Here is an 11,749-nt window from a genome sequence, read left to right on the forward strand (position 1 = left end):
ACCTGCTCTCCGTACGTCTTTAGAATTAATTTACTTCTAGGAACTCGATTAATATGTTTCTTTTGTTTCAGGTAAATAATCATCTACTTTTGTTTTTCTAAAAACAATTCACCGTTTATTACTGGTATGTAGATTCTAGTTACAAAATCATTTATAGTACACACGAGATGCAAGTTTACGTATTTCCCAATATAGCAATTATTATTATGATTAAAAGACGTGACAAAGACATAATTTGAAAGGACACGCATGCGTTCCGGCACGCAATACAAACAAAAATACCGGTTTCGGACATGTGATATTACACAGATTTTTTTCCGGCTCGTTATTATGTAATTAAAACACACAGCAACTTGACGAAAAAAGTTATTTGTACACGTCAGTTTTCATCAGCCGCGTGTCAGTCATGTGAAATGCGAGCCGATTATCTCATGCCAACTCAATTTTCTCAATCTCTTCTATTAATCAAATCACAGCACCTACATAACTTACGTCACTGGCCGACCACTCGTCGGTATCCCACGGTTGAACGGACCGAACGAATCGTATCGGCTAGAAAAAGTAACCGATCTACCAGAAGTCGCCTTGACTGATCCTCGTGATCGTTCAACCTTAAACGGCACTACGACTCCCATAGTTTCATAGCTAAGTGAACACGGTCTATTGAAACACAATCGCGATTTCACACTCAAATAGTACTTTCTGGTCTGCCTCTACATTAAACAGTTGCGGTACATTTTTTAAACAAGTCTGCCCGTCTGGGTGTCCCGAAACTATGGTTTATCATGTAACCTGCGACTCTAATCAGCCCTGGATCTACAGGGGGCAAGCCGGGTCCCACGCCCTGGGCGGCGAATTCAGAAGGCGGTAAATTCAAACATAGCAGACGAATACCCAACTCATCTTTAATACAACTTTGACTAGTGAAACATCCAGTACATTAAACACATAAATTATTTTCCGCGGGGCGCGAAATGATGATGACGACAAAGGTAAAAATATAGGTGGATGGGGGCGGCATTTACAAGATTTAGCCCACCTTGAAAAAATTCAAGATCCGGGGCTGACTACTCTAATATGTTTGTGCCGCGTTACTTCTACGACGATGTCAGCTAATTTCTGGATAACCGATTTTTATCAAATTTATAACAGTAGCTAAATAGTAGATATAATCCAATTAAGCCGTGAAGCTGTCGTCAAAATTGATTTGATTTGTTTTACAAGTGGATAATATAATCATTTTGCCCGCTAATGGCAGACGCCTCGCGAATATAAGGACAATGACAATGCCATATAGAACTAAGTTACAAGACACTGTAACGTTCTAAACTGCAATGCTATCACCAGATGGTCATTAGCCAAATCTTGAAATGAATAATTTTCGTATAAATATCGTAATCATGTATATAAAATTTCACGAATAATGACAACGCAGAACGATGAGTTTTCTTCTTCTGTTATTATTGAATATTTTATAAAGCATACCTGCGTTTAGAATAGATGTTCTTTATAAAATAAGAAATTCATCTTCATTATAAGCATCGTAACATACAAGTATATTTAATTGTTTTAGGAAAGTGCCAATTAAAAACTATTAGCTAGATGTTCGCAATGAGTTTTATTAATGAAGGCTCTTATTCTTTACTACGGGAACCTAAACGATTTTGTCCAAGTACATATACGACTGCGCTTAGAGTTTTAGTTTTAATAAACTTAATAAACGGTAGTAACTTCTAAATTATATAGTTAGCGTTGAAACATTGGTATAAATGAAAAAAAAAACATCTAGACGGCTCATTTTAGATAATCACAGGAGCAGAGCGATGTAATCTTAAGGAATCGCATTTTTATAATGGAAATACTGGAGATTCTAATTGTTTAAGTGCAGATCCCTGCCGCTGTTGAATATATTCCGGGAGAAATTAATCTCAATGCAAAATACAATTTAAAATGCTGTTTGTAATTTTTTGTGCAATTTAACCTGTGATGCCAAATCTATCACGAGTTCAAAATGATTTCTGATGACCCCTGTGGCTATTTGTTTTAATAAATGAGCCGATATGTATCAACAACGCTTTTTTATAGCCTACACGTCGAGATAGATCTTGTTTTAACACTGCCTCATTATCAAGATAAAACGTTGAATATAGCGGTGCGGTAGTTAAATTCCGTCATGATTTGTGAACGTAACATTTTAATCTTATCATTTTTTGCGTATGTTATGTTAGTTACGGTACATTTGGATTGCCGATGGCGCCGTTATATGTATTGTTTATTATTAATCAATGTCAAATATAAACCGATATCGATCTATTAGTTTTTTCGGACTCGTCCAGCGGCATGCTATGTAACGTTAATGGTGAGACGCGGTGACAAGGTGCGCGAGAGGAGCATCAGCTTCCTCTATGCTGCACAGCGCATACGGGCACCATCTGTCACTGTCGACACCCGTCGGCCATTCTCACGAGAGTAATACGAGGAAGCGGTTTTATCGTCGTTACGTAAGAACTTATTACCGAAGACGATGCTTCCGATATTAGCGCTACTTTAAAACAAACTTAGCTTCGAACAGTAAATCTGCAACATGTAACGGCGCCTAAATAATACTTCCACCAGCACATTTTCGAATAATACGCAGCACGAATGGGTCGACAACCTATAAATATTGACTCATATCGGAATGGCACGCGGCTAAACAAACTAAAAGCGCTTTGTGGCGTCGATGTTTCATTTCGTACAAGAATCATATTTGTTCATGTGCTGTAAAATATTCCGATGATAGTGTTACTTGTTTTCTTACACAACAATATAATCGCACTCGTCAATTTAGCACGATATAAGTGAAATTTTAGAAGAAACTACCAAAGTGTTAACAGGTAAACGGACCAATATTATTGTACAAATAAATATTCATCAGCATTAAAGTTAATGTTTTCATCTTATTAGCTATGAACAGAATACTCGCATATCGATCTTATTATGCATTCATATAAACATAGTCCGGTCTGCGTTTGAAATCTCGAGAACTTGATGACTACTAAACTATTGGACATCGGTGTACAGCTTTCTTGAATTGTTCATACAAAGCACGTATTAAACAATGGTGAAATAAACCATGCCAGTTCCCACCTCCGCTAAACTCTAGCTAAAACATTGTTCCCTTCAGACTGAGGGACAGTGCACTTATCTATCTCACGGACGTGCCGTTTACTGCTTGCTATACTTATATTAAAATAACTTATTGGAACTTTAATGCATTTTGGAGAAGGTCGTTGATTCCTATCACGTACTCTTTATAGTTCAATTTCATTCGACGAGCACTGGTAACAACGTGATCTACAAAAACCTATGTTCTATTAACTTTCACACAATGAAATAATAATACCATTTTTTTATTACTACCTACAAATATGTAATACAGTATATAAAAATATGTACTAATACAAATATGTAAGGTATATCTGTAGCAAATTGTGCTCCGAAATTCCTTATATTTTGAAAATTTCAAATTTACGTTTGCAGAGCTGGCAAAAAGAAAACCATATATTATCATAATACCCTTACCTGAATCATGTGTTGAATACCACTATTATTTACTATTTACCCCTCTTACCAAAAGACCCAAAATATTATCGTTACAGTTTTATAAAAATTCTATATTATACAAAATTAAATACACATTATATAATCATTATCGATGCATTACCCAATAGTAGAAAGCAACAAATGTCGAAATATTTTGACTTGAGTTTATATAATTCGATTAAATTCCCAAAAGGGGGCATCGACCCGGCGCCGGCGCAATGCACAACACGACATTATTTTGGTAGTAATCTACGTGACGCCACGCACCTTTTGCAGCCACCGTTCCACTGGACCGAATTATTATTGGTAAATTTCACAGTGATGGAAAACGTGATTGTGTCTCGAGCCACTCTATTTCTGAATTTCGTGGAACGGTTTTGCTTGATAGTAATAATTTAGACCCGTAACAACTCTACCTTTTGTAATAATCTTTAAGTTTTTACGTGAAAATAATTGTACTTAAAGCTTAATATTTTTTGTTGTTCAGTTATTATTGAAGATTATAACTGCGCAAATCTAAATCGACTTTTTGTACGATATATAAAATTACATTTTAAATTTTTTTACTCTGAAATTTTTTAAAGTGGTATTTTAAATTACACGCAATATAAATATATTCTGCCTAACACAAAATTTTATCTAACTGCTGTTATTGTCCACTGAAAATGTCTTACTTCCCAGAATATGATGAGCAAAATATTATTTGCGGTAATCTCAAAGTTACAAAATCTCTTAAACTTCAGTGTATTATAAACAATACTATTATTTACAAATAAAAGAATATCTATAGTCTGAATAGAATTTGAATTGTTAGATTAGATAGTTGTAGTGCCAATGATAAACGGTTTATTAAATTAACATCAGCAACCTCGATCTTTTCGCGGACATTGTTTTCACTTTTGTTTTTATTGTTCTTGAGAACAAAAGTTAACTGTGCCGCTTTATAGCCAAAGCCGCGACACGGGCATGCCTTAAAAGTATCGCAGCTCTACACAAAAGTGGGATAATTATTGCCATTGTTGGGGCTTAGAGTGGGCTGTGATGCGAACAAGACATCATGATTCTCTAATTGACAGACCACTGCGACACAGTGGCGGACACCGTAACCGTCTTTATCCAGGTTAACTGTATCACTACCGTACGACACGGACCGCCTGTCGCTTGCTCACCTCCTACCTATCACCACAACGGGAAATGGCGACCGTCACCGTCCGCACTTCGCGCTGCCGTCGATTGCCGACCTCAACCACGCTGCACACAATTTCCTGCAGGAACCGCGATTCACAAAACCGCACTCAACAAATAAACGTATTGTCCGCACTATTGTGAAATATGAGCGAGCCGCACTCTCAGATGTTTAACTTTGCTCTTGCGGCTTCAACATTAAGCATTCCACAAGCTAACTTTTTCTATGTCTCTATTCTTGATATTTGCCGCTTCGGTTGTCAAGTAAAACCGTCGCGAGAATCTTTTATTTTCCCCAATGTGAGCCGTTTCGGCTCTTGTTCTGAATCCTACTGTGACAGCCATTATAATTCTAAGTGAATGTGGAAGTGTACCAAGCCGGCTTTGTGCTCGTTATAAATATTTATGAGTAAGTGCCTATTTTCTTCACACGTGGGTCGGTGGATACGCATGATACAGCAGCCCTAATTGGACTCTGTTGGCGCGAATTTGTTTCACTCTGACGGATATTTATTATTTGTGTTTGTGTGTCGTTCACCAATAATTTATAATTATTGAAACCGACATCTTCCTTCTGTCGTGCGTTGAGGAATTTATAAGATGCTCCCTGGTTTTGTTTTCAATTAAACTGAATGAAAAGCTTGCAGCTAGTCACCGTTATATAACAAGTATATAGACACTAATCCTACTTTCTCTCGACAAGTTTCTTGAGGCCACTACAAGAAAGTAAAACCCCACCATGTTAGTGCTTGCACAGCGTCCTGTTGACATACAAATTCTTATGATAAATAAATCCGTGATGTTTACATCCACATGAAGTAGTAATTATTTACTAGTCGATCTAAAAAAATTTTATCTTTCCACTAGTATTACAATATATAGCAGTATTCAATTAATTTCAGCATATTTTCATTAAAAAAATAAATACTATTTTGTGTAAATGTGAATACCCTCTTCGTACCACAAATGTAGTTAAAGTTTATCGCGAACAGCACAAATTTTCCAAAACGCTTTCTTGTACATTTGGAACACGCCTGCGCAGTACGACATTGGAAAGTACCGGCGTCTTGCCCTGTCCTGGCTTGACTCTTGGCCTTTGCATGTTCGCGATCCATATAATAATTTTCACTTCAATTGATATAAAACATTTTCGACATCGACACTTAGCGACGCAATTTATAATTAATTTGACGTCAACATTTAATACCGGACTCAACAATAATTTTAAAGTGGAATTCTATGAGCAACGTTCGTAGACTTATTAGATGTAAAAGAAAACAGTTGAAAGCGATCTCTGTCGTGCGGAACTATAAAAAAGCTTCAACAAATTAATAAATAAGTAAAATGAAATGCAATTTTAACTTCTGCACTAATTTCTCACTGCTCTTTTCAATAATTAAATTATCATCCAATAATATTATATCGTTGAACCACTTTCTAAACGGTAAACATTTATTTTATCTGTTTTAACATAAATCTTTGTAATAAACATTCGAACAAACCGATCTATCATGTCGTATTCTTTGGGGCGTTGTACATGGTTGACACAGTTATAGGGTCTCGGTTACAACGGCGACGTCACGTTTCCTATGTTAGGAATTGTTTATAGAAGTCATGATGTGACCTTAACATTGTGTTTTACGATTGTCTCGTCACCGAGTTCGCACACTGACATTTCAATAGGGAAGGTGAGCTCGGGTCGTGGCGTGAGCCCAGGCACGATGCTGCAACGGCACATGGACCGCTGCCACCTACAACACCACCTTTCCCTGTCCTGCCTAATGTCACCGATGCTCGTACCCTCGCCTTCCTTATTCGTCCTTAGCGACACCAACTCAGATCGCACACGGAGATGAGATTTCAAATGGTACCAAGTCGTTAGCTTTCAACACAATGCCCGTATGCCGGGTTAAATGTTATCTGTTGTAAACATCTGCACTGGTTACTGAGCCCATGACATTAAAAAAAAAAACAATTTTATTTTCTTCATAGTGTTAAGAAAAAATATTGTATCATTTATGGAACTGTGCTTGCGTTGATTTGTCCGCGTGCTATTTCATTCACTACCACTCGACGCCGCACACCTATAACTGCCGGAGCAAATACAATAATGTTATTTTTTCTTTAAATAAAAATGCAATAACTTACATTTCGAAATTAAGAACCTCGTCCTTGTTTAACTGACGTAAAAATAGCTATGCCCTCTATACCTGTAAGGCCGTGTATACGGTATACCACCAGAGCGACAACAGAACGATTCTAGTTTTATTCAGGTTTTTGTCTATTTTATAACTGTTTTTATTTTATATCTGAAGAGAATCTGTTTAAGATGGACAACTGTTTGAAGGGCATTAATTAGCTCTTTCTGGTTTATATTATGGACTTGTTTAATATGCTGCAACAGTATGGCAGCCTTGACCTGATACGAGATCAGGATGATCTGGCTATGGCCCTCAGGTCCTACTTTCTCATTCATGCCGTTTATGGTTGATTTAATTGCTTAGCAGTAGTTAGCTTAGAAATGGCGACCATGGTCTGTGATGGGGCTGAAAGTTGGTCACAGGGACTCGACATTACACAGCATTAAACATAAACCTACCGCGTTTGGGCTCATTGCGTCGATCTCGAGATATATACGATATATTGTAATTGTTTTATAAGTACCAATTTTAATAAAATTTAAAGTAATTATGTTTTAAAAATGTACCTTTATACTACATAATATTTATTGTTTAATCACTACATAAATTAATACGAAAGTTTACTTTTTTAATAATTTTATGGAAATCGATTAATCGATCGTTGCTGAATTTTATAGATATCATATATAAATGTTTTATAATTTTTATTACTGGTCATAAAGGAAATGGACCGTTAGAATTATCATTTTATATTAAAAATGCATTTAAAAGTGTATGGAATTAATTATGTGACAACGGGTTTAAAATATATTCTGTCCCACATATTATGTATGGCATTTTTAGTAGTTTTGAATATGTTGAATTTTTCGAATTACATCGGAAGCTTATCGGCGTCGGTGTTGAGTTGAATTTGCATTTGGTATATTCGCGTCGCCCGGTTCGATAGTGTGCGCTCACGATTTAACGCTAGTATTAATGCATTATTCAGCGGGGTTTTCATTAGACTGTCGCTATCGGCGCGGCTGATCGCGCCCTCGTTAAAACGTACAGATGCCATGACGGGTGCTCGTACTAGACTGGCACGCGAGTAACTATCGCATCACAAACTTAAATTACTAAAAACCTGTTACTTCTATGTATGTACTTCCTGAGGAACCTGTGTGTCGATGCATTCATATTTTAAGCCAATGCGGCGACATATGTTGTAAATTTTATTAACGCTTCTGTTTGCTGGTAGAATATATCAGATATATTTTTTATATTCAATGTTATTTACATGAAAAGATTATCTAAGATTTTTCATTTCATATTAGTATCACTATGTTTTTAAAAAGTAAAATTATGTAGATTTTTATAACACCGCCATGTCTGTCTATAATTTAAATAATATTAGTCTTTATTTGATTTGATGTCTTGAAAATGTTTGTACCCACATATATAGAGAGTAGCTACTGAACCTTCATTTAAGGATGACCAATATGCTTTTCGTTCAGATATTTATTACAAGAGTAAGAATGACTTATAAAAAGAACTAAACATTTTTTACATCAGTTTCACTGAAGAAAATTGCAGCGTCTAATATTATTCTGTAGACTATATTATTCGTAGCGACATGGTAGATTATTTAAAATCATATTACAATACTAAAGCGTCATTAATCTTAACCATCATAGACAATCACATCCTACGGCTATCAAATGTCTATTAAGGTAATGGGATTTTTTCCGTGTTTTCTCTCTCCTTTTACGCTCCGCTCCTTTCATGTAGTTATCGCTTGGAATTCCTTAAACGCAGGGAAGGGATGTCATTAGCAAAGCAGAGAAGCTTATTAAAAATCTAGTTTTCTCGACCAGTTCCAGCCTGATGGTGGCGCGGACAGGTTTATCAAGTGCGCGCATGACACAAACTCGCGGATGTGATATACTTTCAATATTAAACGAGCGCACATCCCTCTCAGCGGTTAACCTGCTCTATATAATAGTACACATTTGTTATTCAGCAACGCAAAAACTGTAAACAACGTATTGTTTATGATACGGCAGGATATAGTTATGTTGATAATTCATACGGGATCCGGATGATTACAAGGGTGTAACTTTTTCTATGCTGTATATTTTTCAACGCATGGCCAGACAGAGAATTTTCAATGTACAAATTATGTATGTTTTATACAACATACATATTGTAATGCATTAAGACGCAATAGAGAATCCACGTTTGTAGCGCTTTTGTATTTTATGGATAGCTCTTTGTAAAATTAATAGCTTTATTAACGGGGCGATGTGATAGTCACAGCAATTTTCTTTAATATTCAAATATAATAATATTTTTATATTTATAGTATAAATTATCGAAATACTTACGTTAGATTCGGAAACAATGCCGGTCGTCTTAGAGATACCTGGAACAATAAAATGTATTGGTTAGTTACTATGACCTAGTGAATATCATCGAAGCATATGCTAAGGCTTAAGTCTCACGTTCGTCTAAAATAACAAATTACCGAATCCATTCTTTCATTATGTTTAAAGTCATACCACAAAATAAAGAATCATCGGTATACAAAACAAATACTAAGTGGTAATAGGGGGAGGTAAGGACGACCCGGTAGAACGGAAATAGTCGACTGTTCACGAGGATGGAAAATAGTCGTCACGCGTCTTGCCATAAAAGCCGACTCTGCCCTCTAAGCGCGCTATTAGCTGTGTTGCAACAAAAGAGATAATTATTTGAACTTTATTTATTAATCATAAATTTTCTATTGAATCACTTTTATTTTTGTATGTTCACGTATAGATTGTGATTTTACAATAAGTTAATATGGAGTATCTTTGCCTTCGATAAAGATGAAATAACTTACAATGCACCCGTACTAAACATGTTCATAACATAGATCATCCACATAAATAGCTGAACAATTTAAAAACATCAAATCACCTGTACGCTTTCGTATTCTTACTAACATTTTTTTTTCTTCACAAATATAAAATAAAATGCATTAACTTCACACAAATAAAACAAAATATTTAATTCAACTGAACATATATAGGCGATATGAAGTTTTGAATTTGTTCAGCCACTTTATGCCGGACTGTAGTTGTTCGTGCCACGATCAAATCCCGAATTAATATTCTGAATAACAAGTGTTACTTAATTTACTAATGTCACATAGGTCAGTGGTACACTTGTCTCAAAGCATGCGAAGTGTGAACGACCGACGTGTGATGTCGGACATCGCGACATAGTGTAAACAAAGCGCTTTACTGACCGGGTTAACCTTGAATGGTAAATGCGCGTCAGAGTTTCGCCGGGGAAAAATATGCCATTGATGCAGGCAACGTGCGTGAGCCGGATAACGGTCACCGCGAACCGAATAAGTAGTTTAGCGTCGCACGTGGAATGATAATGTGCATGTGTGACTTGTCACGCAATTGCTGTCCAGTACCTGTCTACTGCCTAGAATTGCGCGCGCGACGCCTACTGGCGACCTCGTGTCCTTGAACCATTAATGTGTACGGTTGTGTTCGTTAATTCTATATACTTAATATATTAAAATGGGACATTGTTAGGTATCGTAAATTCAATCGCATATTTAATGCATCTACGTCTTTTAAGTGTACACAAATTAGGCATTAGCCAAAGGCAGTTCTGTTGAACAGTGTTGATAGAGGCGTTCCCCGCGGTTGGCTTCAATCTCTTCTTTGTTTACCATTACCGGCCCGTAATGTCTGATCACATCCTGGACGCAATAAAGCTCGGACTGAACTCACGATTCCGCAGTATCCACTTTTTATCGCCTTTACCAAATGCGGTGCAATCTTAAACGTATTTTAATAACACTCTCGCCCATCGCTTTAATGGGCTCACCATGCTAAATACCCAGACCCATGTTGCACCGTTACTTATCGATAGGGACGGCAAAGAAATGAATCGTAAAATAAATAAGAAATATTCACGAACGGGATACCCGATCCCTCTGGCGGCGCCTCGAGCGGCCGACACGATCAACTGGTTCGCAGGAACCGCCCCGCTTAAGTAACACTCCAAATGTGTAGACCCAAAGCTCATCCAACATTCAAACGAGCTGCTTAACCAACTTAGGTAGTTTGTAGTTTAAAAAAAATCTAGAATGTGTCGATGAAAGTGCCCTCGCAAGTTTCTACGTTAGACCCATCTAAGATCGAATCAGGCAGGTTGTTAGCGAGGCCGATGTGGTTGGGTGTGGATTTGAAGTTCCCTTTCATGATATGGCGCAGCGCTTTCCCTGTCGCGACTTTGCGCTCTGACACTTGCACTCTTGCTTTCTATATCGCACGCGTCGGCGAAAGAGCAAAGTCATTATCAGTCGTATCCGGATGCGTTTAATGCATTGATAAAGTAAAACATCATTAATATTTTTTTTCCTGTTAATTAAAACTTTTTGGAATGGTCGATGTAAAAAGGCTATAATGGCAAGAGATTCGTATTATTATTTAACTAATATCGAAGTATTTATATAACAGATATACTAGCAGTACTGGAAAATAGAAAAATATTAATATTATATAAATTTTGTTAGAAGAAGCAGAAGAGTTGTCACTTTAATTCTAAACTTTATATTATTAGTATATACGAGTACATATTATATATTTATGTATTTATAATCTGTATTTTATGTATTTATAATATTACTTATATTATGTTTGTATTTACTATAGTTATACATTATAGTTACTTGTATGTACCCTTAGGTTGATTGGGAGAGAATGCCTTTGGCATTAAGTCCGCCGATATACTTATTATGTATATAAAGTGCAAATAAATAAATAAATAAAATAGAGATGTTAGTACATTTTCCA

The 11,749-nt window shown here is 36.3% G+C and overlaps 2 protein-coding genes across 5 annotated transcripts in view; one reads left to right on the forward strand and one right to left on the reverse strand.

Annotated features, from left to right (window-relative positions):
- Nucleotides 1-11,749, forward strand: part of LOC115444242 (autophagy-related protein 16) — a 156,507-nt gene that overhangs the window by 51,089 nt on the left and 93,669 nt on the right.
- LOC115444227 overlaps nt 1-11,749 on the reverse strand; it is a 56,019-nt gene that overhangs the window by 29,378 nt on the left and 14,892 nt on the right. The window contains exon 1 of one of the 4 annotated variants that reach the window (XM_037440894.1): nt 9,275-9,315. The exons of 2 other annotated variants lie outside the window; for them this stretch is intronic. The gene's annotated coding sequence lies outside the window, so the exon portion shown is untranslated. Of the gene's footprint in view, nt 1-9,274; nt 9,316-11,749 lie in introns of those variants that run through there. One more of the 4 variants, XM_037440895.1, reaches the window with a different exon arrangement.

This window comes from Manduca sexta, chromosome 21, assembly GCF_014839805.1.
Source record: "Manduca sexta isolate Smith_Timp_Sample1 chromosome 21, JHU_Msex_v1.0, whole genome shotgun sequence".
Classification (NCBI taxonomy): domain Eukaryota; kingdom Metazoa; phylum Arthropoda; class Insecta; order Lepidoptera; family Sphingidae; genus Manduca; species Manduca sexta.